Raw genomic sequence first — 22,608 nt, 5'->3', positions numbered from 1 at the left:
TCTGAACACCTTTCTCAGGTGGGATGTCCTGGGTCGTCCTAGCATTTCAGAATTTGTAGCTCCGAGCGTTGTGGGGAGGAAGCAGAGAGAAGGGGACAGAGAACCTCTTCCCGAGACAGCGTCTGCGCTGGATGGGGACCCGTTTCCTCCTGGATCATGTCAGACAGACACCATTGTGAAGTCCGAGGAAAAGTGAGCAGCGGGGAAAACAGTCACGAAACAGAACCTCCCCGATCATGCACTGCATGCGGCAGCAGCCAGATGCTAGGGATGCTTCGAAACGCTTACTCCTCGCATCTGCAATGTCCCACTGAGGACGGGGAAGGAAGGCGTGGGCGCTGCCACCGCCCACAGAGCACGCTTTGAGAGCCTCGGGTACAGCAGTGGGCGACGGCTTGTCTGCAGGGCTAGACCCTGGGAGTTAGCCCAGGGATCTTTAGCACGAGGATCTGGGGCAAAGGTGCTCTCCGCAGAGGGAAAGACAAGCAGCTGCGGGCAGTCCAGGCCTTGTGCCAGGGGACAGCAGGCTCCTTTCAACAGAGGAGCCACTAAGCCACGGACCCCTTGGCAGATGACAGGTGGCCTCGTTGTATTGTCCGGGGTGGCCAAGAGGGAGAGGGTCACACTCGAGCACACGGAGGGACAGCTGGAGGTGCAGCAGGGTGGGGGGCTGTGGGAGAGGTGCAGTGGGGGGTGGGGGGAGGTGCAGTGGAGGGACTGTGGGGGAGGTGCAGTGGGGGGTGTGGGGAGGTGCAGTGGGGGGTGTGGGGAGGTGCAGTGGGGGGAGCTGTAGGGGAGGTGCAGTGGGTGGGGGATGTGGAGGAGGTGCAGTGGGGGGTGTGGGGAGGTGCAGTGGGGGGGAGCTGTGGAGGAGGCCCTGTCCCCTTGCCTGTCCTGGCAGGGCGCTGAGGTTACTCGGGATGAGCACTCACTGTGATCTCAAAGTTGTCACCACGCTTAAGCCGCGTTAAGGCGGCCTGAATGATTACCACGCATGGCAGCCTCTCGGATCATCTCCAGCTGCCCTATCGCGCTGTTCTATCATGCCCCTCATCATGTTACGGATAAGCGGCTGGCCTCAGAGAGCCTGTGCCCTGCCAGCGGGGCGGTGCTGGGATTGCATCTCCAGACGCCCTACGTGCTCTGTCCTGTCTCAGCAGCTACTTGCACCTCTTCAGGAAGATTCCCCAGGACGGCGCTCCTCAGGGTCAAAGGTGACCTCTGTGCATTGAGACTGTGTTAGAGCAAGCTTCAGCCTCGCAACGCGCTGCTGGGGACAGTGGCTCGCAGGCTGGCGCGTGCTCCAGTCACCTGCAGGGCTGGTCATGATCCCCGTGATGCCGACTCCGTATCTGGGGTGAGATGGGAGAATCTGCATGCAGACGGCAGCAGGTGGTGCTGAGACAACCGGTCCCTGGCTCACGCCACGGGAGCCCCTGGTGCCCAGGAGGTAGGGCTATGCATCCGGGTGCTCTTTGAATGAACAGCAGAGGTGCGATCTGAGTGGGCTGTCTGGGGAGGTGGGAGGCAGAGGGTCTCTCTCTTCCATCCACTCCAGGGAGCTTCCCACCGTCCCTTTTGTGTAGCTGCTTGCACTTTGCTCTAAAGAACCAGCGTCTCTCAACTCAGCACAGTCAGAGCTGGGGAGCAGGTGCCCTAGGACCTCCCTGGACTCACCTCGCCCAGGGCCAGGTATACAGCAGGGGTTTGCTGCATTCTCAGGTTGGTGCTGTCGGCTTAGCCAGTCCCCTGCATTCCTCCCTGTGTGGGGAGAAGAGCCAGCACTCTTCCTCCTCCCTGCACCCCCTTCCTTGCTCTCAGGATTAGGGGTGTACAGGCCTGGCCCCGAAATGACAAGGGACGGCGTTGGAAAGTGAGATTCCACAGGGAAATGGGACCGTCAGGCAAGAGAGTGAAGACCCCGACCAGGCACCGCGGCCCTTCCTCTTTAAAATCTAATCTCCGTCACTGTCGATTCTGAAGCGAGTTGTGTAGCTTTGCTTCAAAAGTATTTTACAATAAGAAAGACGCACTGTATAAGGGATCTTCCAAAGGCTCTTGGGAAATGCATATTATGAAAAACAAGGCCTGGTTTTCAGGTTCTTTTGCACCAAATAAACTCATCTTTCACTTCCATGTCCCCACAAACTTCCTGAAGTACCCTCACGTAACTGGCCATGATTTCTTAGCAATTGTGTGTATTTAGAAACTTTTTTTTGAAGTGAAAGAACTCCATGTTTTTTTTTTTTAAAGATTTATTTATTAATTTGAAAGGCAGAGTTACAGAGAGGCAGAAGGAGACAGAGAGAGAGATCTCCCACCCATTGGTTCACTCCCCAGATTGCCAAAACAGCCGGAGTTGTGCCAATCCAAAGCCAGGAGCCAGGAGCTTCTTCCAGGTCTCCCACACGGGTGCAGGGGCCCAAGGACTTGGGCCATCCTCTGCTACTTTCCCAGGCCATAGCAGAGAGCTGGATCAGAAGTGGAGCAGCCGGGTCTCGAACCAGCACCCATATGGGATGCTTCACTGCAGGCGGCGGCTTTACCTGCTACGCCACAGCGCCGGCCCCACACAGTATTTTTAAATGTCACAAGACTCTTAACACTCAACAATTAAATGTCATGTTATGTGTGGATATTTAGTCAAGTGTTTATCAATTCCAATGTTGTCTTCTTTCGGGGTTAGTAGGCTTCTTGATTTTGGTCTGGTTTTCATTGTTTTAAAGGCTCATTAGACAATGTACTGCTTTTATGTCCACAAAAGTTAAAAAATGTTCGTGCCCGCAGGCCATGGGGAAGCACTTGTGGGAGCAGCCTGCGGCCTCCTGGCCTCCCCATGGGTCTTGGGGAGGCTGACCCTTCACCCTCAAGCGTGGGCACAAGCTCTGCCCGCCCCTCCAGGCCAGCCCGCCACACCCTCCTCTGGATCCTGATCCCCTTGACTGGACTTTGCAACTTCCGGTCCCTTGTGATCCAGTCACTCGCTGGGTCTGTTGTTCATCGTCTCTCCCTCCTGTCCACCTCCGCCCGCGGCACCCACGTAGGGCAAAAGCTACAAGAGGATGAAGAGCTTTGTTTTGCCCCCTGATTTATTCTCGAGATGGGCTGGGCTCCCCGTAAGTAGTTGCAGAGGGAAGAGGCCAGAGCTCAGGGCAGCTGGAGTCCAAGACAAGTGGAGGCCTTTGCTGGTGGAACCTGAGCTGGGAGGAAGCCAGGCCCTCCTGTTGACAGTATCTGGAGTTCCATCACCTACAAGGTGGGGAAGGGCCAGGTGTGGTTTCAGGGCCCTACCCTGGGTGCAGGTCTTTGTGAGGGCCCCGCCCCCTTGGGCCCTGCCCCCCAGGACCCTTGTGGCATCCAATAGAACTCAGACTCACCCTTGCTGGAGGCAGGACCTGGGGGAGGAGGGCCCCAAAGAGACATCAGAGCTACAGAGGAGGGAAGGGGAAGAGGATGTGAGGAAGGAAGGAGTGAGACCCTCAGCAGCCAGCAGCTATGGCAATGTCATGCTGTACTAGTAACAGTATCTCATGAGAATAAAATTCGTTCGGTTTGTTCCATGCCGGCCTTGCAGCAAGTATTATGTAAATCATTTCATTATGACTAAATCATTAATCCTTACATAACCCTGTGGCTTTCCAGATTCTGTTTTATTTATTTTTAAATTTGATTTATTCGAAAGGCAGAGAGAGGAGAGAGATTGGGAAATCTTCCATTTGCTGGTTCAGTCCTCAGGTGCTTGTAGCAAGGGCTGGGCAGGGCCAGACTCAATCCAGGTCTTCTCCATGGATGGCAGGAACCCAACTGCTGGAGCCATCACCTGCTGCCTCCCAGGGTGTGCATCAGCAGGAAGCCGGAACTGGAAGAGGAGCTGGGATCTGAACCCATGCACCTGTATGGGAGGAAGGCACCCCAAGTGGCAACTCAACCACTAGGCCAAATGCCTGCTCCTCAGATTCTTGTTTTACCCTCATGTTTTTTTTCTTTCTTTTTTTTTCTTTTTTCTTTTTTCTTTTTTTTTTTTTTTTGACAGGCAGAGTTAGACAGTAAGAGAAAGAGAGACAGAGAGAAAGGTCTTCCTTTTCTGTTGGTTCACCCCCAAAATGGCCACTGCGGCCGGCACACTGCACCAATCCGAAGCCAGGAGCCAGGTGCTTCTCCTGGTCTCCCAAGGGGTGCAGGGCCCAAGCACTTGGGCCATCCTCCACTGCCTTCCCGGGCCACAGCAGAGAGCTGAACTGGAAGAGGAGCAATTGGGACAGAATCTGGCATGTCAACTGGGACTAGAACTCGGGGTGCCGGTGCCGCAGGCAGAGGATTAGCCAAGTGAGCCACGGCGCTGGCCAACCCTCATGTTTTCAATGAAGGAAAGGAAGCACTAAGAGGTTAAGCAGCAGCAGGGCCGGGATCTGAGCCTGGGACTACCAGCCACCACCTTGCAGAGACATGGGCCCTTGCTCTGCTTATCTGCTCCAGCTGAGCAGGGACGGTTTTGAACAGGTGAGAGATGCCATGAGAAGAGTCAGGAGATGTGGAAGGTCAGTGGATTCCTAGAGTTTGATGAATATAATAAAATGCTATAACCCATGATCAAGGTTTAAAATCGTCTTGACTGTGGGGCCAGCGCTGTGGCATCGTGGGTTAAGCTGCTGCTTGCAATGCCAGCATCCATGTCAGAGCGCTGATTCAGCCCCAGCTGCTGTGGTCCAGCACGCTGTTAATGCCCCTGGGAGGACAGCAGAAGCTGGCCCAAGTGCTTGGGTCCCTGCCATCCATGTGGGAGACCCGAATGGAGCTCCTGGCTCCTGGTTTCAGACCGGCCCAGCCCTGGCCGTTGTGGCCATTTGGGGAGTAGACCAGCAGATGGAACCTCTCTCTCTCTCTCTCTCTCTCTCTCTCACACACACACACACACACACCTCTCCCTCTCTGTCACTCTGATTTTCAAATCAATAAATCAGAAAAGAATTCCTCACCAGGAGGCCGGAGTCTCTGGGAGAAGTTCAGGTGTTTCCAAGGCATTCCTAGTCGATTACAGAACCGCTCGCCTTCTCTTCCTGAATGAAGAGCCACTGCAGGTGACATAGAGGAGCACTCTCACCCCAAGGGAGAGGGAAGGGATGGATTGGGAGGAATCCTGCCTGCTGGAGCAGGTGGCGCCTGCTGGGGAAGCCCCTGTCGGCTTGGGAGGTGAGCGGAGTCTGGGGGACCTGGACACAAGACTTTGGAGGAAGAGGCTGGAATTCAGAGACCCCCACCGCCACGCCATGAGGCCAGAGGCAGAGCCTTTTTGCCCCACGCATGTGCTGGCTGCGCAAGACACGCTTTCCCCAGACCTCGAGGGGATTTTGGAGCACGGCTCTGGGCTGTGTCCGGGGTCCGTGACTGGGGGCTGGAAGGAGATTTGTCAGGTGCATTAAAGGCGTGGGAACTGCCACCTGTCACTCAAGGTTAAAGAGAAAGGGGTTTCTGAGTCTTGGGGTGTTTGTCTGTTGGTACTAGATTTTTTTTTCCAGCACAGGAAAATAGACTGCCTTCCATTTCTTCTCAGACCCCACGAGGCTTTGCTGAGATTAAAGAACAGAGGGCGGGCGCTTTGGGACAGAGGCTGGTGTCTGTCATCAGAGAATGACGGTAAACGCTAGAAGGCATACCAAAGGGAGAGTTTTTAAACAACTATGATTACCTTAGTCCCTTGGGGGCCACAAAATTATATATTTTAGGAGCCTTTTGCATAATATCTGTAGTCCATTTTCTGTTGCTGTCATAGAACGTCTGAGGCCAGGTGATTTATAAAGAAAAGAGATTTGCATTTGGCTCACGGCTCTGGGGGCTAGGATGACTCTGGCATCCTCTCTGCTTCTGGTGAGGGCCTCACACCCTCCACGCGCGATGGGAAACAGAAGGGGAGGCAGACACACGCAGGAAAGTGGGTGGGGAAGGGAGCTGCTCTGCTGTCTACAACCCACTCGTGAGCTCCGTCCACTCCCGTGAGAACAGCATTGATCCACTCAGGAAAGCAGAACCCTCATGATCTCAAACACCTCTTGAGGGCTCCCTGCCTCTCAATACCATTACCTTGGGGACCAAGCTTCGGCATGCGTTTTGGTGGGGAAGAACAGTCGCGGTGTCGTGTTTTTTATTTTATTCACTTTTCAGATGCATGTATTTATTTGAAAGGCAGAGTGACAGAGATACACACACACACACACTTCCATCCACTGGTCACTCCCCAAAAGTCTAACAGCCAGCAGGGCTGGGCCAAGCTTAAGCCAAGAGCCAGGGACTCCCTCCTGGTCTCCCACATGAGTGTCAAGAACCCAAGAATTTGGGTCATCTTCCACTGCTTTCCCAGGTGTAACAGGAGGGAGGTACACCAGAAGCAGAGAAGCCAAGGAGCAAAGAGGCACTGGGATATGAGATGCTGATGTTGCCAGCGCTCCTGTTTTAAAGATTAGACTGAATTCTCATGATCAAGATGTGAGGTGAGAATTTGAAGGTAACATGGGCTCTAGGAGTCTGTGAAGTTGTTTTGTAAGGGAAAGGTTTATTTTTTTTAAAAGATTTATTTATTTATTTGAAAGAGAGAGCGAGAGAATCTTCCATGTGTTGGTTTACTTCCCAGATGGCCTCAATAGCTGGACCTGGACCAATCCGAAGCCAGGAGCTTCTGGGTCTCCCATGTGGGTGCAGGGGTCCAAGGATTTGGGCCATCTTCTTCTGCCTTCCTAGGCCATAGCAGAGAGCCAAATCAGAAGTGGAGCAGCCGGGTCTTGAACCAGCGCCCATATGGGATGCCAGTGCTGCAGGCCAGGGTGTTACCTGCCATGCCACAGCACACAGAGCCCTCTCTTCTACCCCATGAGAACACCTGGGAGTGGACAGGCATAACTCCGGGCATAGGAAGTCTCTGGATTCCCAGTATCCACTGAGTCTTTGCCTTGAATGTCTCTCTCCCAAAAAAAAAGCAGCAGTGGAGACAAGTGCCACCGTGGCGTTCAGGTCAAAGGTCATTCCTGGTGGGTCACATCTCCATGCAGCTTGTGTGTGCGCGCAGGTTGCTACGAGGAGCAAGAGGACTGTGAAGGCGAGCAGAGGGAGAAGTAATGGCAGGGTGAGCATGATCTGCAGAGACAGGAGGAAGCGAGGCCCCTGTGCTGGTGAGGGTGAAGAATGCGGGCGTTTTGGGGGTAACATAAAACAGCACAGCCACAGAAACATTTGAATGGCAGCATAGTGCCATCAGAAACCATGGAGGCTGGAGGAAGTAGCACATATCTTTCAAGTGCTGAAAGAAAAGAATTATCAACCTAGAATTCTATATCCAGTGCAAGAATCTTTCAAGAATGAATAGGCGGGGCTGGCGTGGTGGTGTAGCAGGTAAAGCTGTCACCTGTGACGCCGGCATCCCACATGGGCACTGGCTCTGGTCCCAGCTGCTCCACTTCCATTCCAGCTTCCTACTGGTGGCTTTGGAAAAGCAGCAAAGGATGCCCCCGAGTGCTTGGGCCTCTGCCACCCATGTGGGAGCTCAGATAAGCTTCCGGCTCCTGGTTTCAGCCTGGCCCCAGCCTACCCTGCACTGGCCATTGTGGCCATCTGGGGAGTGAATGAGTGGATGAAAGACTCTCTCTCTTTCTCTCTCTGTAATTCTGACTTTCAAAATAAATATTTTTTTAAAAAAACCAGTGAATGAGAAATAAAGACATTCTCAAATGAAAACTAAGATAAATTGCTTCCTGAAGACTCACTCTGAAAGAACGACTAAAGACGTTCTCTAAACAAGAAGAACGGTACAAGGAGGAATTGTGGGTATCTTTACATGCCTACTACGAAAGCTAAGAACCAATGAAGGATGGAGAGAAACTGGAGCCCTCGTGCCTTGCTGATACGAATGCAGAATGGTGCAGCCACTCTCAAAAATGACTTTGCAGTTTCTTAAAAAACAAAATATACACTTGGCCTATGACCAGCAATTTTATCCTTGAAGATGTATCACAATGTCCTCGCTAAGTCTTCACATGATTGTTCATAACAGGTTTATTTCTAATAACGCCAAACTGGAAACGACCAGAATGTCCCTTAATAAAGTGAATGATTAAACACATTGTGGTGTCCCTGGGCCATGGAATGCTACTCAGCAATAAAAGGAACTAGCTGCTAATCCATGCAATAACTTGGATGCATCTCAAGGTCAATTGCGAAAGGTCACATACTGTATGAATCCGTGTGTGTATTCTCTCCAAATGTAAAAATTACAGAGCTATAGGACAGAGGAGGAGTTGCCAGGACTGGTGGGAGGAGACTATAAAAGGTGGCATAAGAGAGCTCTGTGACGACAGAACAGTTTTGCATCTTGATCACACAAATCTCCAAGTGTCACAAAATGGCAGAGACATACACACCTTGTACCAAGGTCAACGTCCTGGTTTTGATTTTGCTCCATAACCGTGTTAATTCAAGCACTGGGGGAAACTGGGTAATGGGTATGGATGGCCTCTCCGTACTTCCTGTGTAACTTTCTCTGAAACTTTACATCAAAATAAAAGGTTCTTGGGAAAAGAAACATTTTGTTTGTTTTTGTTTTTTTTGACAGGCAGAGTTAGACAGTGAGAGAGAGAGACAGAGAGAAAGGTCTTCCTTTGCTGTTGGTTCACCCTCCAATGGCTGCCACGGCCGGCGTGCTGCGGCCGGTGTACTGCACTGATCCGATGGCAGGAGCCAGGTGCTTCTCCTGGTCTCCCATGGGGTACAGGGCCCAAGCACTTGGGCCATCCTCCACTGCACTCCCTGGCCACAGCAGAGAGCTGGCCTGGAAGAGGAGCAACCGGGACAGAATCCGGTGCCCCGACCGGGACTAGAACCCGGTGTGCCGGCGCCGCAGGCGGAGGATTAGCCTAGTGAGCCGCAGCGCCAGCTAAGAAACACGTTTATCATCCCATTTTGTCAAGTCACTCGGCTTTACCTATCGGTGAATGTATCTGTGTGGGAGAAGTAGTTGGAAGGAGTTCACCAAAGTTTTGAGTGATGGTTACTGAGCGTGGCATTTGGGAGTGAATTCTTTTTTACTTTCTTTTCTACAGTTGATGCACCATTTGAGTTATTTTTTATTTAGAATCTGAAGCAGACAGGTAGGCTGCAGCATCTAGACCCTGGGAAGAGAAAGGAGAAGCAGCAGGAGAGTAGGGCACTTTCCTTTGGGCTGGAGTAGGGTGGCGGCAGGGACAACGGCTGATGGCTTGGGTTTGAGGCCGGGGCTCTAGTCTAATGAGGGCTACTCGCCACCTTTCTCAGCTTCTCTGAGGGGGCCAGTTTAGCACCAACGACTTCCTCGAACATCCGTCAGAGGCCTGGGTCATTCACCTACCCCATCCACTCAGCTCTCTTCATCAAGCCCTGGGGAAGGTCTCTGGACCCAGTTAATTTCAAATTCCTACTTAAGCTGGAAATTTTAAAATTTGATTTTAAGCCCACATAGGAAATCAACAGTAGAGATCCTGTTAGTTCTTTGGACTGGGATATTAACTATTCCAATGAGTAGTGGAAACCCAACCATAATTTTTGAGCCCCAATGTGCTATGATATCACCAATACCAAGCAATGATATCACCAATTCTTAACATATTTTAGAAGGATACTTCTCATGCAAGTCAATTAGAAAAACACATTCAGGCCGGCGCCGCGGCTCACTAGGCTAATCCTCCGCCTAGCGGCGCCGGCACACCAGGTTCTAGTCCCGGTTGGGGCGCCGGATTCTGTCCCGGTTGCCCCTCTTCCAGGCCAGCTCTCTGCTGTGGCCAGGGAGTGCAGTGGAGGATGGCCCAGGTGCTTGGGCCCTGCACCCCATGGGAGACCAGGAAAAGCACCTGGCTCCTGGCTCCTGCCATAGGATCAGCGCGGTGCGCCGGCCGCAGTGCGCCAGCTGCGGCGGCCATTGGAGGGTGAACCAACGGCAAAAAGGAAGACCTTTCTCTCTGTCTCTCTCTCACTGTCCACTCTGCCTGTCAAAAAAAAAAAAAAAAAAAGAAAAACACATTCAGATTTAATGATATTGTTAATGGTTTTGATGTGTTCTTGATTTACTGTTGGGGAACGTGTGCAGGTAGGATTGTGAAGTTATAATGAACTGAGGAGTGTGTGTGTGTGTGTGTGTGTGTGAGTGTGTGGTGTGTCCGCTCAGCTCAGCACTCCTTTGTACCTGTTAAGACAGTCACGGCTGCATGACATGAAATGCGAGACCTTGAGTCCTGGTTTTTCCCTTCCTGGGTGCATGAACTCCACTTTCCCATCTGTGAAATGGGACACATAACTAGCGGGGTTGTAGGACGCTCTAAACAAGACAACATGTGTAAAGCAGGGTCTCAAACTGAACCTCAAACAGGGCCTGGCCCACAGGTAGGCTGGATGTGCCCCGCCAGTCCATTGTCCATCTGCAAAGAGGAGAGGACAAGTGCACGAAGTGTCCCTTGCCTTAAGGAGTATCAGAAGTCTAGGCTCCAAGATGCAGAAGAGTCTCGAGGAGAGAGCCAGCAACAGGTGCAGGTGGATGATGGGAAGAATGGAATTATTTTTGCAGTGAGCTGGACTGGAAATGGGCCTCAGCTTTATCCTGAGAGCTCCCAGAAGCAGGGGGTGCCTGGAGACACTCGAGGGTGCGCCACACTGCTGTCACTCTGTGACTCTGGATGGGTGTCTGTCTGTCTGCATGGGGGTAGAAGGAGGGGCTGGTCCTGCCTGGCTGCCTCCCGGGGTGGCCATGAGGAAGAGGCCGGCGCTTGCGAGTGGCTCCTGAGTGGAGGGGGCTTTGCAGGTGGGTCTTGGCTCCTTGCCCTCAGAGGGCTGCTGTGGCTGACGGAGTCATCTCCTGACCCACAGGCGCGCACTCAGCTTGCCATCTCCATGTTCCTGCGTCCTGGGATTCTACCCCACTTCCCTGGCATCTTCTCTAAGGAGGCAGAGAGTGCCCCCCTCAACCCCAGCAGGAGGCTGGCGGCTGCCACAGAGGCAACCTGACGCCAAGCCGGAAGGCGCCTGGCTGAGCTCCCCCCCTGGCAACACCGAGCAGGCACCTGCTGAGTCCACGCAGCCCCAGGATGTCTGCCTTTGTTTCCAACAGAGGCCTGGCTGCTCTTCCAATGGAGCCCAAAGCTGCTTCCCTTCGGGGACATAGGGCAGCGTGTTTTGAGCTGCTCTGTCCAGTGGGTGTATGGAGAAGAGCCCTGGGTTCCAGGGAAGGGGTGGAGATGGTGTGCTGGAGACCAGGTGAGGATTTCTGGGGGACATAGCATGAGGCCAAGCTCGAGGACAGGGGAGTGTTGCCGGGCAGAGGCACAGCATCTGTTTAGAGGGCTGGCTACAGCAGAGCACCTGTACTGGACAAAGGACGGATACTGGGAGATACATGGGTCTTTCCTTCTAGAAAGGTTGCTCAGACTCCAGAGGACGCATCTAACCCACACACCTGATTGTGTCTCTCTCGGTGGTCTCTCTTGCCTGGAATCCATCCGTGTCCCCTCCCTCCTCCTCCAGGATACGGGCCACACCCATTGCCTGGCCTCCTAGGTCCTCAGTCGCTGCCTCTCAGCTCTGTACTCACTCTACCCCCAGCAGGCCTGCCCCCAGGACATCCGACCTCGGACAGGTCTGTGTGGGCGCTTGGATGCCCTGGCTTCCCCCAGCAATGACTCAGGGAGCAACTTTTGTTTCAAGGAACCGTACGGGCCTGCCCGCCACTCCCTGGCTGGCCTCCTGCATCCAAAACAAACAGTCTGGCGGGCGGCATGTGGGCACCAGAACGAAGCAGAAGAGGGCATTTCAGGATAACCAGGAGAGCTTCCAGAGAAAAGCCTGGGTGTTGTTTGGAAGTGAAGATGATGTGTGCAGGCACAGGGCTGGGCAGGGGACGGGGGTTGGTAAGGTGTGCGCCTCCTCTAACGGCCCTGCACTCACCATCAGGACACCTACTTACTGAGCACTTACTAAGTGCTACACTTCCCCTCACAACCCGAGGACACCACAGCTCAGAGCACTTTGGTAAGTGGCTCAAAGCGGCACAGCCAGCAAGTGGCAGCTTTGAACTCGGTCCTGTCTGCTCCCAGCAGGATCCCTCCACGGTGGCATCATGGATCAGAAGCTTAGACCACAGAGATGTGATGATTCTGGTCTTCGGGAAATAGCAGTCCTTTTGATACTTTTAAGCACCCTTTCTAAACGGTGCTGAGTCTCTCTTTAGGACACAAAGAGTAAACGGATAGAGAGCTGGCGACCTGGCTGCTGGGCTTTGTGAGTGGTGCTGTTGGACTGAGAACTCTACTGATGTTCTCTAACTGCCATGGGGGACGGCTGAGAGGGAAATCAGAGAGAGGGACTCCTGCCATGAATTCTCCAAGGGCGCCCTCTCACCGGCTTCCTGGGCATTTCCAAATGCCCCACTGACAGGGAGGAGGCAATGGAAGGATCAAAGCCACATGGCCGTGCCCAGATGGGGTTCAGGGTCATGCCAGGACCCCTTCCAGCCCCCAGCCCCTCGTAGCTGGGCTCCATTCCCCTAGATCATGAGCCCACATCTGCAGGACCTGATGCAGAGCCTGGGGCCTTGGAATTCAATCGCCTGAGGCTGCTACCGGAAGTGAGCCCCAGGCAGCGTCGCACTGCTCATGCTGAGTTTGTTCTGCTAGACCTGCTGTCCTTCAGGTCCTGGTCCCTTTCCAGGGTTGGTGCCTGCCTAACGGCTGCCAGCCTCCCTCTCAAAGGCAGGTGGCCCCTAGGCTCACCCACTCTCCCTGGCAGGAGTCTGCCTCCCAGAAACAAGCCACTCTTCCAGACGCTTCCTGTATCCTAGGGGCTCAGGCATCCTGAGCAGGCATTTGGCACAACAGTTAAGATGCCACTTGGGATGCATCAGTCCTGGAGCCAGGCTACCTGAGTTCTAATCCAGGCTCCACTGCTTCCTAGCAAAATTGTCTGTGCCTGCATCTCATTTCAGAGAGCCCAAGTTGGAATCTGGTTTCTGCTTCCTGCTAATGTGGACCTGGGAGACAGCAGGTGATAGCTCAAGTACTTGGGTCCCTGCCACCTAAATGGGCCTCATCCATTCCTAGCTGTTATGGGCATTTGAGGAGTGAACCAGCAGATGGATGATTCTCTCTCTCTCTCTCTCTCTCTCTCTCTCTCTCTCTTTCTCTCTCTCTCTCTGTCACTGTGCCTTTCAAACAATAATAAAAAGTTGGCTCTGCTCTTGAGCAAATAGACTCCCTGATTACAGGTCATAGCCATTACTACATTTAAGAATGAGGAGTCACAAAGGCAGGTGTGTCACTTCTTCCTGAAAGACTTCTCAGAAATGATGAGCTCTGACTGGGGCTTCAGCATTCGCCTCTCACTGTGGGCAGATTTGCAGGAAATTAGGAGGGGAACAGTGCTGGAGGGAAAATCCATTCTGGGCAGAGGAAGCAGCATGAATGGTACCCAGGAGGGGGAACAATGCAAGGGTCTGTCCAGACACCTGTTGTGGGTAAACAAACTGTGCTTTATCTGCGCCAAGGACCCAGCTCAGCAGTGAGAGAGGATGAAGGACTGACACACGCAAGTCTAGTGACCACAACGTACTTGGGTTGGGCAAAAGCAGCCACACATAAAACAGTCCATACCATATGATTCCACGTAGAGAAAGTTCTAGAAAACACAAGCCGATCTGTTGCAGCCGAGAGCAGACTGTCAGTGGTAGTTGGGGTGGAGGAGGCAGGAGGAAGTGATGGTGAAGGGGAGGAGGACACCTTGTGGGGTGACAGACGTGTGCACTGTCCTGTCTGTGGCTGTGTCTTCACAGCCCGAACTTTTCAAACTGTCCTCTTGACCTAGGTGCAGTTTATTGCACAGAAATTACCCACCATAAAGCCGGTTCTCCTCTGTTCCTAAGCACAGCGGGAGGGCACAGCCTGGGTATGGAGAACCTCAGGAACTCAGTGCAGTTGGACTGGAACACAGTGAAGGCATAGAGGCCAGGAGCGAACTGTGGCAAGCAGTTTGGATTTTTATCTTGGGGGCCAAGTGGGACCCACGGATGCTTCTGTTCTCTCGGGTTTGTGGGTGGCTCTGGGGTGGGGTGGTGGGGGGTGCTGGTCAGGAGTCCAGGCACAGATGGCAGTACTGGACTAGGTTAGGAAGAGGGAGGCAGAGGTGAGGGATGGATTCAGATTTTTGGGAGTTAGGACTGGCAGGACTTGGCACGTCACAGGATATGGGGGAGAAGCACAGGAAGGAATCGGATGATGGGGCCTCTGGCGGGCGGCAGGAGGAAAACACACAAGGTCTTTGCTCTGCAGCAGGCCCTGGAGAAGCTGACCGCAGACTTTAGGGCCTCCCAGGCACTAATAACAGCTTGGGGCTTTCTCTGCCCTCGCCGGGGGTGCTCTGAGGCCCCTCTGGCTCTCCCGGGAGCCAGGCTGAGAGGCTGTGCCGATGCTTCAGGCTCCCCCTGCTGGGGACTGCAGAGACGCTGTGGTCACACTGTGTGACTGGCCCAGATTTGTCCTCACTCAGATAGGAAGGCAGATGAACCCCCAGTACCCAGTGAGAGGTGTCTTGGGGAGAGCCCTAGACCCTGAGCGTGACTTGGGCTCTTTCTTCCTCCTGACTCCAGTTTCCCTACCTGCAAGCCAGGGCAGATCAAATCTTCAGCCTCAGCCCTGGCTGGGCATTAGAAGCACCTGAAGATCTTTAAAAACTGCCGACGTGACCGTGGGAGCCCATCACACGTCCACCAGAGAGGCTAAAATCAGAAGGTTGACAAGTGAGAGCCAGTGAGAATACGGAGTGACTGGAACTCATTCCCACGTCGGACTGAAATTGGTGAGTTGTTCCGGGAACCAGTTTTGCTGATTCTTATAAAGCTGAAGGCACTCTGAGTCTATGACCCAGAAACTCCATTCAACGTCCAAGAGAAAAGAATAAAATTGTCCGCCGGAGACTTGCATAAGAGCATTCACGGCGGTTTTACTCTTAACAGTAAAAAACCAGAAATGTCCACCAATAGGAAAGTAAATTGTGCTTTGTTCACAACCTCAATATTACACAGCAACAAACACACAGGACGGATAAACTTCACTGACACAGTGTTGAGCAAAAGAAGGTAGCCCCAAAGAGTGCACAGCATACCGCGTGACCACAATCACACAAAGTTGAACAACAGGCCGAAGTAACCTGTGGGGACAGAAACCGCTGGCTGGCACAGGAAGCCTCTTGGGGTGTTGGAAACGTATCTTGCTCTGGGTGGTGGATATACAGTTTATTGAGTTTTATCCGTAGAAGAGTTGTAGACTTTCTGTCCATATTCAACCAAAAAAGGGCAAGAAGAGAAGCAATGCCGCTCCCTGTGGTCAGAGGTTCCGACTGGTCTGGGGTAGGGTGTTGTCCCAAGAAGCTTCAAAAAGCAATCCCAGTGACTCGGGGCGGTCCTTCTTAAAGGCCTGCCCTCGCTAAGGTTCTCTGCAGGAGAAGCCAGTGCTGGGCGCAGTGTCGGAGACGGCAGTGGGCGCGAAGCTCTCTTTTTATCCGAAGGAAGTCTTGCATGAAGCGCAGGTGCAGGGCTGGGGGCTGGAGTCTCAGCCTGGGGCAGCCTGGCTCTGTCACCGCACCACCGCGCAGGCTTCTCAGAGCCAAATCCCACGTGAACCCCTGCACCGGCTGCTCTCCGCTGGGGCCCGGGCCTGGCACCCCGTTTCTTCTCAGCCCCTCAAAAGCCCAGGGAGGAGGCAGGAAAGCTGTGATTCAAATAAGCCGCAATGGGGCTGGGCAAATAATCGTGAATGGGTCTCATGCTCGCGCCTGGTGGTTCTCACAGCTGCGGGTGGGGGGACGGGCACGGGGACTCGGTATTGTTCAGTGCTGACTGCAGCTTCCATTGTCGGGCTCTGATTACAGCTTTTGTTCACCATAAAGTACAGCTACTAAATGCCAGCGGGGAACAAAGATGTATTTACATGCCCGGGGGTCCTGAAGGCACGCTATTTTTAGAGCTGCCTCTGCTCTTCATCTGGGGGTAGGAGGAGGAGCAGGGGGAGGGGAGCTACCCAGACATTCAAGATCCCATCAAAGGTTCATGATTGAAAATGCTGCATGTGCACCTCGTACAGTCCTGCTCTCGTCGACCTACATCAATTTATCAATTTACTGGGGCCGGGAAGCGGGGGAACGAATCAAAGCCCCCACTTAGACCGCTACCCTGAGTCCTTCCAGCCCAGCCCCCGGAGTCTCCCAGCAACCCATCCGGCCATACCGGATCCCTCAGGTCCACAGCCATGGAACACTCTAGAACCTACCCAGTGACTCTGAAAGTGTGACCGTCTTGTCGGAAGGCTCGGGAATTGGGCTGAGCTAGATAGCACGGTCGCTGACGGCGAAGGGGCCCTGACTCAGGCTGAGGCTGTGGAGCAGGATCTATTATGGTCTCCACTTGGCAGATGAGGAACGGTGAGGCCAGGAGATGCAGGCAACACCAAGGTCACCCAGCTGGGCAGTGTGGACGGACTCCAGGGCTCCCGCTCCTTGCCTTGCTTTCCTGGGGCAGACCCCTGGCAGCCAGCGCCTCGTGGAGGAAGTCAGGACTTCGAGGTGCTCTTCCTTTTGGGAATCAGAGCGTGGCTCGCTGCCAGCCCCTGGACACTTGAGGCTCTGTTGTTGGACACAAACTCTTCTGGCAAATGGAAGATGGGTGAGAGAAACTGGTGGTCTTTGACTCAAGGAGGAGGTGGGCCGGAGTTGAAAGAGTGGAAGGGCTGGGGCGGGCACTGTGGCGTAGCAGGTACAGCTGCAGGCTGCAGTGCCGGCATCCCATATGGGCACCGGTTTGAGTCCCGGCTGCTCCACTTCCAATCCAGCTCTCTGCTATGCCCTGGGAAGGCAGTGAAACATGGCTTAAGTCCTTGTACCCCTGCACCCACGTGGGAGACCCGGAAGAAGCTCCTGGCTTCGGATTGGCACAGTTCCGGCTGTTGCAGCCAACTGGGGAGTGAACCAGCGGATGGAAGACCTCTCTCTGTCTCTCTCTCTCTGTCTTTCTCTCTGCCGCCTCTTCTCTCTGTGTAACTCTGACTCTCAAATAAAAAAATAAATCTTTAAAAGAAAGAAAGAAAGAGCAAGCGAGCGAGTGGTAGGGCCCCTGGAGGAATTTACATGGCAGAGGAGTTCAAGTACATGGCCCATGGAACGTTCTCAGACCCTCTCCCACCTTTGTAAAGAGCCTTCGCCTTCCAGAATGTTCCTCACTTTAGCACAGCCATTAGCACTCAGCTGTGGCCCTAGATGATCACCTTGACTTCAGGAAATCTCGCTTTTCAAGTTTTCAGGCCACTGTGGAGCAAGAGTCCACACGTCTGGATGACAGCAGGTATTTCGTGCTCCACAGTTTTACGGCTTACCAGCATCCCAGCCCTGCCGTATGTGGGCAGGATAATTAAGGTCTGGTCTACCCAGCTGTCTGCTGTGGCTGGACCCTCCCAGACCCCAGAGATCACAAGGCTGCTGGGGACCCTTAGGCTCCCGTGGCATTAGGTGATTTTATATCCTGTCCATCCAGCTGTCCAGTCGGGTCCCCTTCCTTGCTCCTGACCATCCCAAGGCAGGAGAGACCCAACTTACACCCTGCAAGTCTTGAAGGCAATCATCATCCCTGTCATTTTTTTCTCCCTTTGAGGGCCTGCAATTCAAACTGCTTGCTGACCTCTTTGGACATGTGAATGGTCCTTCCTGGTACCTTCTGGAAGCAGGACTGTGCCCCAGGCCTGGGATGCAGGAGTTAGCATGGCTGGAGGCTGCAGTCACCTGATGTGTAACCTGGCCCGGTCCCTTCACCCTGGCTGCCCTGGGTAATTTACCAGACTCACCCTCCCTATCCCTGGGTGGCTGCCAGGTGTGTGGGCGGGCTTGAAAATCAGTCTCCTGACTCCTGAACCACTCGGGGAACCCCAGGAGTCCCTCCCAGGGACCAACGCGGAAGAGCTCAGTTTAACCCTCTGCTGCCCAGTTTCTGAAGCAGACACTAGGAGAACAAAGCTGGGTCCAGAGAGTGTGCAGCTCCGGTTGAATTCTTGTTCTATCTCCATTCGGATTTCTACTTAGGATAGGGGATCACTTCTGAAATTGTTCCTCCTGTGTGGCTTCCGATTCTCACTCCATCCATGCTTGTAGCATGTGTCACTCAACTCCTACTTCTATTCTAGGCACTAAGGGAACAGCAGTGAAAAAAAAAAAAAACAGCTAAAAATCCCTGTCTCCCTGGAACAAAACAGCTAAGTGTGGAAGTTCCATTCTGTGGATTCTGGAGGAAATGAATGAGACAAGTAAGTCACGTGTGCTGTTGCACGTGGGAAAGTGATCACTGCTAAGGAGGAAAATTCAGGCAGGGGAGGGCGATAGGCAGTGTCCCTGAGGGGAGAAGTCAGGCCAGGCTCAGCAACTTTGTATGCATCTTTCAATCAATCACAGGACTCTCCGCGCTGCTCTACTTCCTGTTGTCTGTCTGGAAGACCCAGACACCAGCACCAGTACCAGCACCAGCACTCGGCATACGGAAGGGGATCAAGAAATATTTTTAACAGAACATTAAAGTGCTTTCCATGTGGTGGCCATGAGCTTTAAGGTAAACTGCATATCCTTGAATTCAGATGACAAGGATCCATGGGAGATCCCAGCATTCCTCAGCACCTTCACTGGGTCCTGCGTCTTACTGGTGTGTTTCCAGACTGTAATTTTAGCCAGGGAACATTCCACTTACATTTTTTTAAAATAACACTGAAATCTTTGACATAATAAATCCTTCCATTAGACTCCCGGCTGATCAGTTGTATGCATCCCCAAAGCAGCCTGGGCTTACCTTGCTGTAGGTCTTTGTGCAAACTCAGTCACCCCTCAGCCTGCTTTGCATGAAAATGCGGCTCCAATGCCAAACAAACTTTGGAGTTTGCAGGGCCAAAAAGAGCGCAGGAACTTTAACCACCCAGTCAGTGGTGTCAGGTGGTGGTGACCACCAAGACTATGAATCCCTCTGAGTCCAGCCCGGAGCGAGTGAGAGGCTCTGTCTCCGTGGTGCCATCCCAGGGCTAGGGTTTTCAGATCAAATAAAGGATGCAAAGTGGGATTTGAGTTTCTGATAAACAAGGAAAGCCTTTGGAGTTTAAAACTGCATCAGATACCACACCTGAGGGGCCACCTGGGGAGTGAACCAGCAGATGGAAGACCTCTCTCTCTCTCTCTCTCTCCCCCTCTCATCTCTCTGTGTAACTGACTTTAAAATAAATAAATAAATCTTAAAAGAAATCACACCTGAAGTCATCCAGGATTCACAAACTGGGAAGCTAAAACCCCCCATGCAGGTTTTCAGCCAGCAAAGGTGAGCTCAGATGGCTACGGGGTCACTGGCGTTCCTCTGTGAATCACCTTATTCTTGAACCACAACTACACGTTTAGGTAAAGCAACAAAGACCCCGCAGTTAGACCAAGGCAACAGCCTGCTCTGGTCAACTTTGTAAACTAAAGTGAGACCAAACCCCTGTAACAAGGATGAAAATGAGGAAATGGGGCCCCCCAAAGAGACAGCTGCCAGCTCACACCAGAGGTTTCTCAGAATAGAACCAGCGCGCCGTGTATGACATCGACAGGTGAGCAGTCGGAGAGAACCAGCGCTGGGCAAGATGCGTTCCTCTCCATCAGCTTATCTGACTCTGAGAACACTCTGTCAAATGGGTCGGGTGGATTACAGCCACCTGCTGTTGAGGTCACCAAGGGTCAGCCAGGCATTGCCTTCCTCCACCTAAAGTCACCCAGGTGAGTCTCCACAGGCACGACCAGGGCTTGTTTTTCACGATACCTCTGTTTCGGGTGAGATAATAGGTACTCCTGTTTCAGGGTCTTTAGAGGTAAACACAAAACTCGATTATGTCTCATAAACAGAAACAAAGCAGGAGGTCAGAGAGTCACCAGATCTTTAACCCACTTCACACACAGAGAAAGGGTTAAGCGGTCGAGAATCCCTGCCAGTGTCTGGGCATTGCTCTGTCTACGGATGTCTCCAGGCAGGAAGGGTGTTCTGGAGGTGTTGGTAAAGATTGTGAACAGGGAAGCATAGGATCTGATGTGCAGGGACAGGGGAGAAGGAGGTACCCACAGGACACACAGTGAGTCTCATTTGGGCCCTGCACTGTGAAACGTGTGGCATATCATTCCTTCCCCGCTGTTTGCATGCCTGAATACTTCTCATTCTTCAGGTTTCCCCCGAAACAGCTCCATCTCAGAGAACTTCCCCGACCTCGCTCTCTGCAGAGGCCTCCCTGCCCCTCTCTTGAACTTGCTCGCTGGCATTACATTCTGAAGCCAGGGGACAGCTCCTCCTCACGCACCGGGACGGCGGGCTCCAAGAAGGCAGGGACTGAATCTGTCTCATTGGCTTGTCCAGTGTCTATCATACTACCAGGCATGCAGTAGGTGTCAGCAAATATGCTGCATATTAATGAAGGCTCAGGAAATACATAGTTATGCTCCATCTCTCCGGAAAGAATGTCGACTAGTCATTCAACTGCAGTAGTAACGCCACCCTAAGTAGGAAGTGGAACTACGTTTCCAGGGAGAGAGGATTGGTCAGAAGTGAAAAACTGGCGCACAGAGCCATGAAGCATTTTTCTCCAGGTCATACTGTACCCCGTGAATTTATGACTCCTGGACCGACTGCAGGACAGCTTGCAAACAAATTATCTGCAAACCAACAAAGCCTATTTTTAAAGATCCCTGTGCCTCGCAGCTCTAGGCGATGACATCAGACAACCAGGAGTTCCACCTCCAAGCCAACCCTCGTGGTTCTCGAAAACTACGAACCCCATGATGCATTGCGACACAGGGGCCCAGAGCCCCGCGCGCGTCCCTCTCCGGAGCGCCCGAGGCCACCGCCCTTGGAACCAGGAAGACGCCGCCGGGGACCGCGCGGGGCCTGCCGGGATTTGTAGTCTCCGCGCCTGGGAGTGCCCGCTCCGGAATCTCAGCCGCCGTCTGGGCGCTGAAGCTGCGCGGGCGCGCTTGCGCAGTGTGCGGGCGGGCCGTCGTGGGCGCCGTCCCGGCAGCTCCGTGCCTGTGGGAGCCCGAGCCGCCGCAGCGCGGTTGCTCCGGGCCGAGGCCGCGAGAAAGTTTGGCGTGAGGAGAGCGCCGCGCTGGAGCGGGACGAGACTGGGCGCGAAGCGGCGGTGGCGGGGCTCCGGGAGCGCCGCGCCGGCTGAGGCGAGCGGGGAGGCGGTCGCGCGTCCGCCCGGGGGCCGGCGGTGCCGGTGAGTGCGGGGCCGGCGCCCCGTCCCCGCCTGTGTCCACCCTGCGCGCCGCCGCACCTGGGCGAGGCCGCGGGCCCGCTCACCTGCGCGGGGTCTCGGGGCGGCGTCCTGCTCCCGCGGCTCCCCGCTGTTCGCCTGCCCTCACCCGCGGCGGGGCCGGCCCGCTGGCGGGTCGCCGGGGGCTGCGGCGCGCCCCCTCGCTCGGCGGCGCGGCCGGCCAGCTGTCCGGGGATTCCCGGCGGCCACGCCTGTCGGGTGGCTCGGCTCCAGGGCCGCGTCCGCGGGCGCCCCTGGGTGGGGAGGCGCCCCCGCCCTGGCCGGGGTCGCGCGCAGCGGCGGCCGCCTCGCACCCCGGGCAGGTGGGGCCCGGGGCCGCCGAGCGGTCTGGGGGTTTGTCTCGGATGCTCCCTGTGCCCCTCGTGGGGAGCTCGCGGAGGGGAAGGCGCCGTCGGAAGGAGGCGGCTTCTGCTTAGGCTCCGTGGGCGCGGGTCCAGGGCGTTTGCACCTCTGGCCTCGGCATCGGATCCCGCTGGTTTCCTGACTTTGCAGTCGCAGGTTGTCTATTTTAACAAGATTTGCTTTGCGTTAATGAAGCCGTTGCCCTTTGTGAATTAGTTTTCCAACTCGAAAATCTTATTTCCGGTGTGTTGAACGACTGGAACAAATAGCACTCCCCGAGGTTTGCACCATTGTCTTTTATCTTAGCGCTCCTGGTCAGTCTGCTTCATTTCCTCCCAAGTACGAAGCTTGTGTGCTTTCTGTGTCGTTGCCTGCCTTCCGAACAGTTTAGAGCAACATTGGAATTTTGATCTGAGAAAAATTGTGAAAAAAAAATCAACTCCTGAAATGATTTTTCTTAGCAATCCGAAGGACTTGGAAAAACTAATTTTTAAGCAGGCTTGTTCTGAAGTGCCTGTTGTGCGTTTCTTTCTCTTAATTGTTGATATTGACACACTTGTGGCAAAAAAATATTTCCTCAAATAGAGTTTGTTTAAATATTTATCCTGGCCGGGTTCTCCCGAGGGAAAGTGCATTTTCGAATACTGATACATTCGTGCAGGAATAAGCTCGCCGGATGCGAGCACTAGGTCGTGTGTGGTGTGGCGCGCGGGTCCTACGGTGGTCAGTGACAGCTGTCTCTTGAGTTTACTTGGCATCATTTGGCTGTGAGTTTGTACTGTGGGATAAGCGGTGGCTAACTTTCCTGATATTAAAGATGTGATCGATCTACCTGCCTTCACTTCCTAGCTCGCTTTATCTTGTTAATTAGTATTTTTATTGTTGCTTTGGGGAGGCGGGC

At 53.7% G+C, this 22,608-nt stretch overlaps 1 protein-coding gene and 1 long non-coding RNA gene across 10 annotated transcripts in view; one reads left to right on the top strand and one right to left on the bottom strand.

Moving 5' to 3' along the window:
* Positions 1-2,255: 2,255 nt before the first annotated feature.
* Positions 2,256-14,233, bottom strand: LOC138845278 (uncharacterized). Its single transcript, XR_011382200.1, has 3 exons — positions 13,650-14,233; positions 3,378-3,428; positions 2,256-3,249 (listed from the first exon to the last, which is right to left on the bottom strand). It is a non-coding gene; the product is annotated as an uncharacterized lncRNA (long non-coding RNA).
* Positions 14,234-21,066: 6,833 nt separating this feature from the next.
* Positions 21,067-22,608, top strand: part of PLEKHA1 (pleckstrin homology domain containing A1) — a 63,243-nt gene continuing 61,701 nt past the window's right edge. For 6 of the 9 annotated variants that reach the window (XM_051824322.2, XM_051824324.2, XM_008270617.4 and 3 more), the window contains exon 1: positions 21,078-21,308. The gene's annotated coding sequence lies outside the window, so the exon portion shown is untranslated. Of the gene's footprint in view, positions 21,309-22,608 lie in introns of all 9 variants that reach the window. The other 3 variants (XM_008270616.4, XM_051824321.2, XM_051824323.2) reach the window with 3 other exon arrangements.

This window comes from Oryctolagus cuniculus, chromosome 15 (assembly GCF_964237555.1).
Source record: "Oryctolagus cuniculus chromosome 15, mOryCun1.1, whole genome shotgun sequence".
NCBI lineage: Eukaryota > Metazoa > Chordata > Mammalia > Lagomorpha > Leporidae > Oryctolagus > Oryctolagus cuniculus.
The sequence above is the reverse complement of the archived record's forward strand: the minus strand, read 5'-3'. Positions and strand labels throughout refer to the sequence as shown.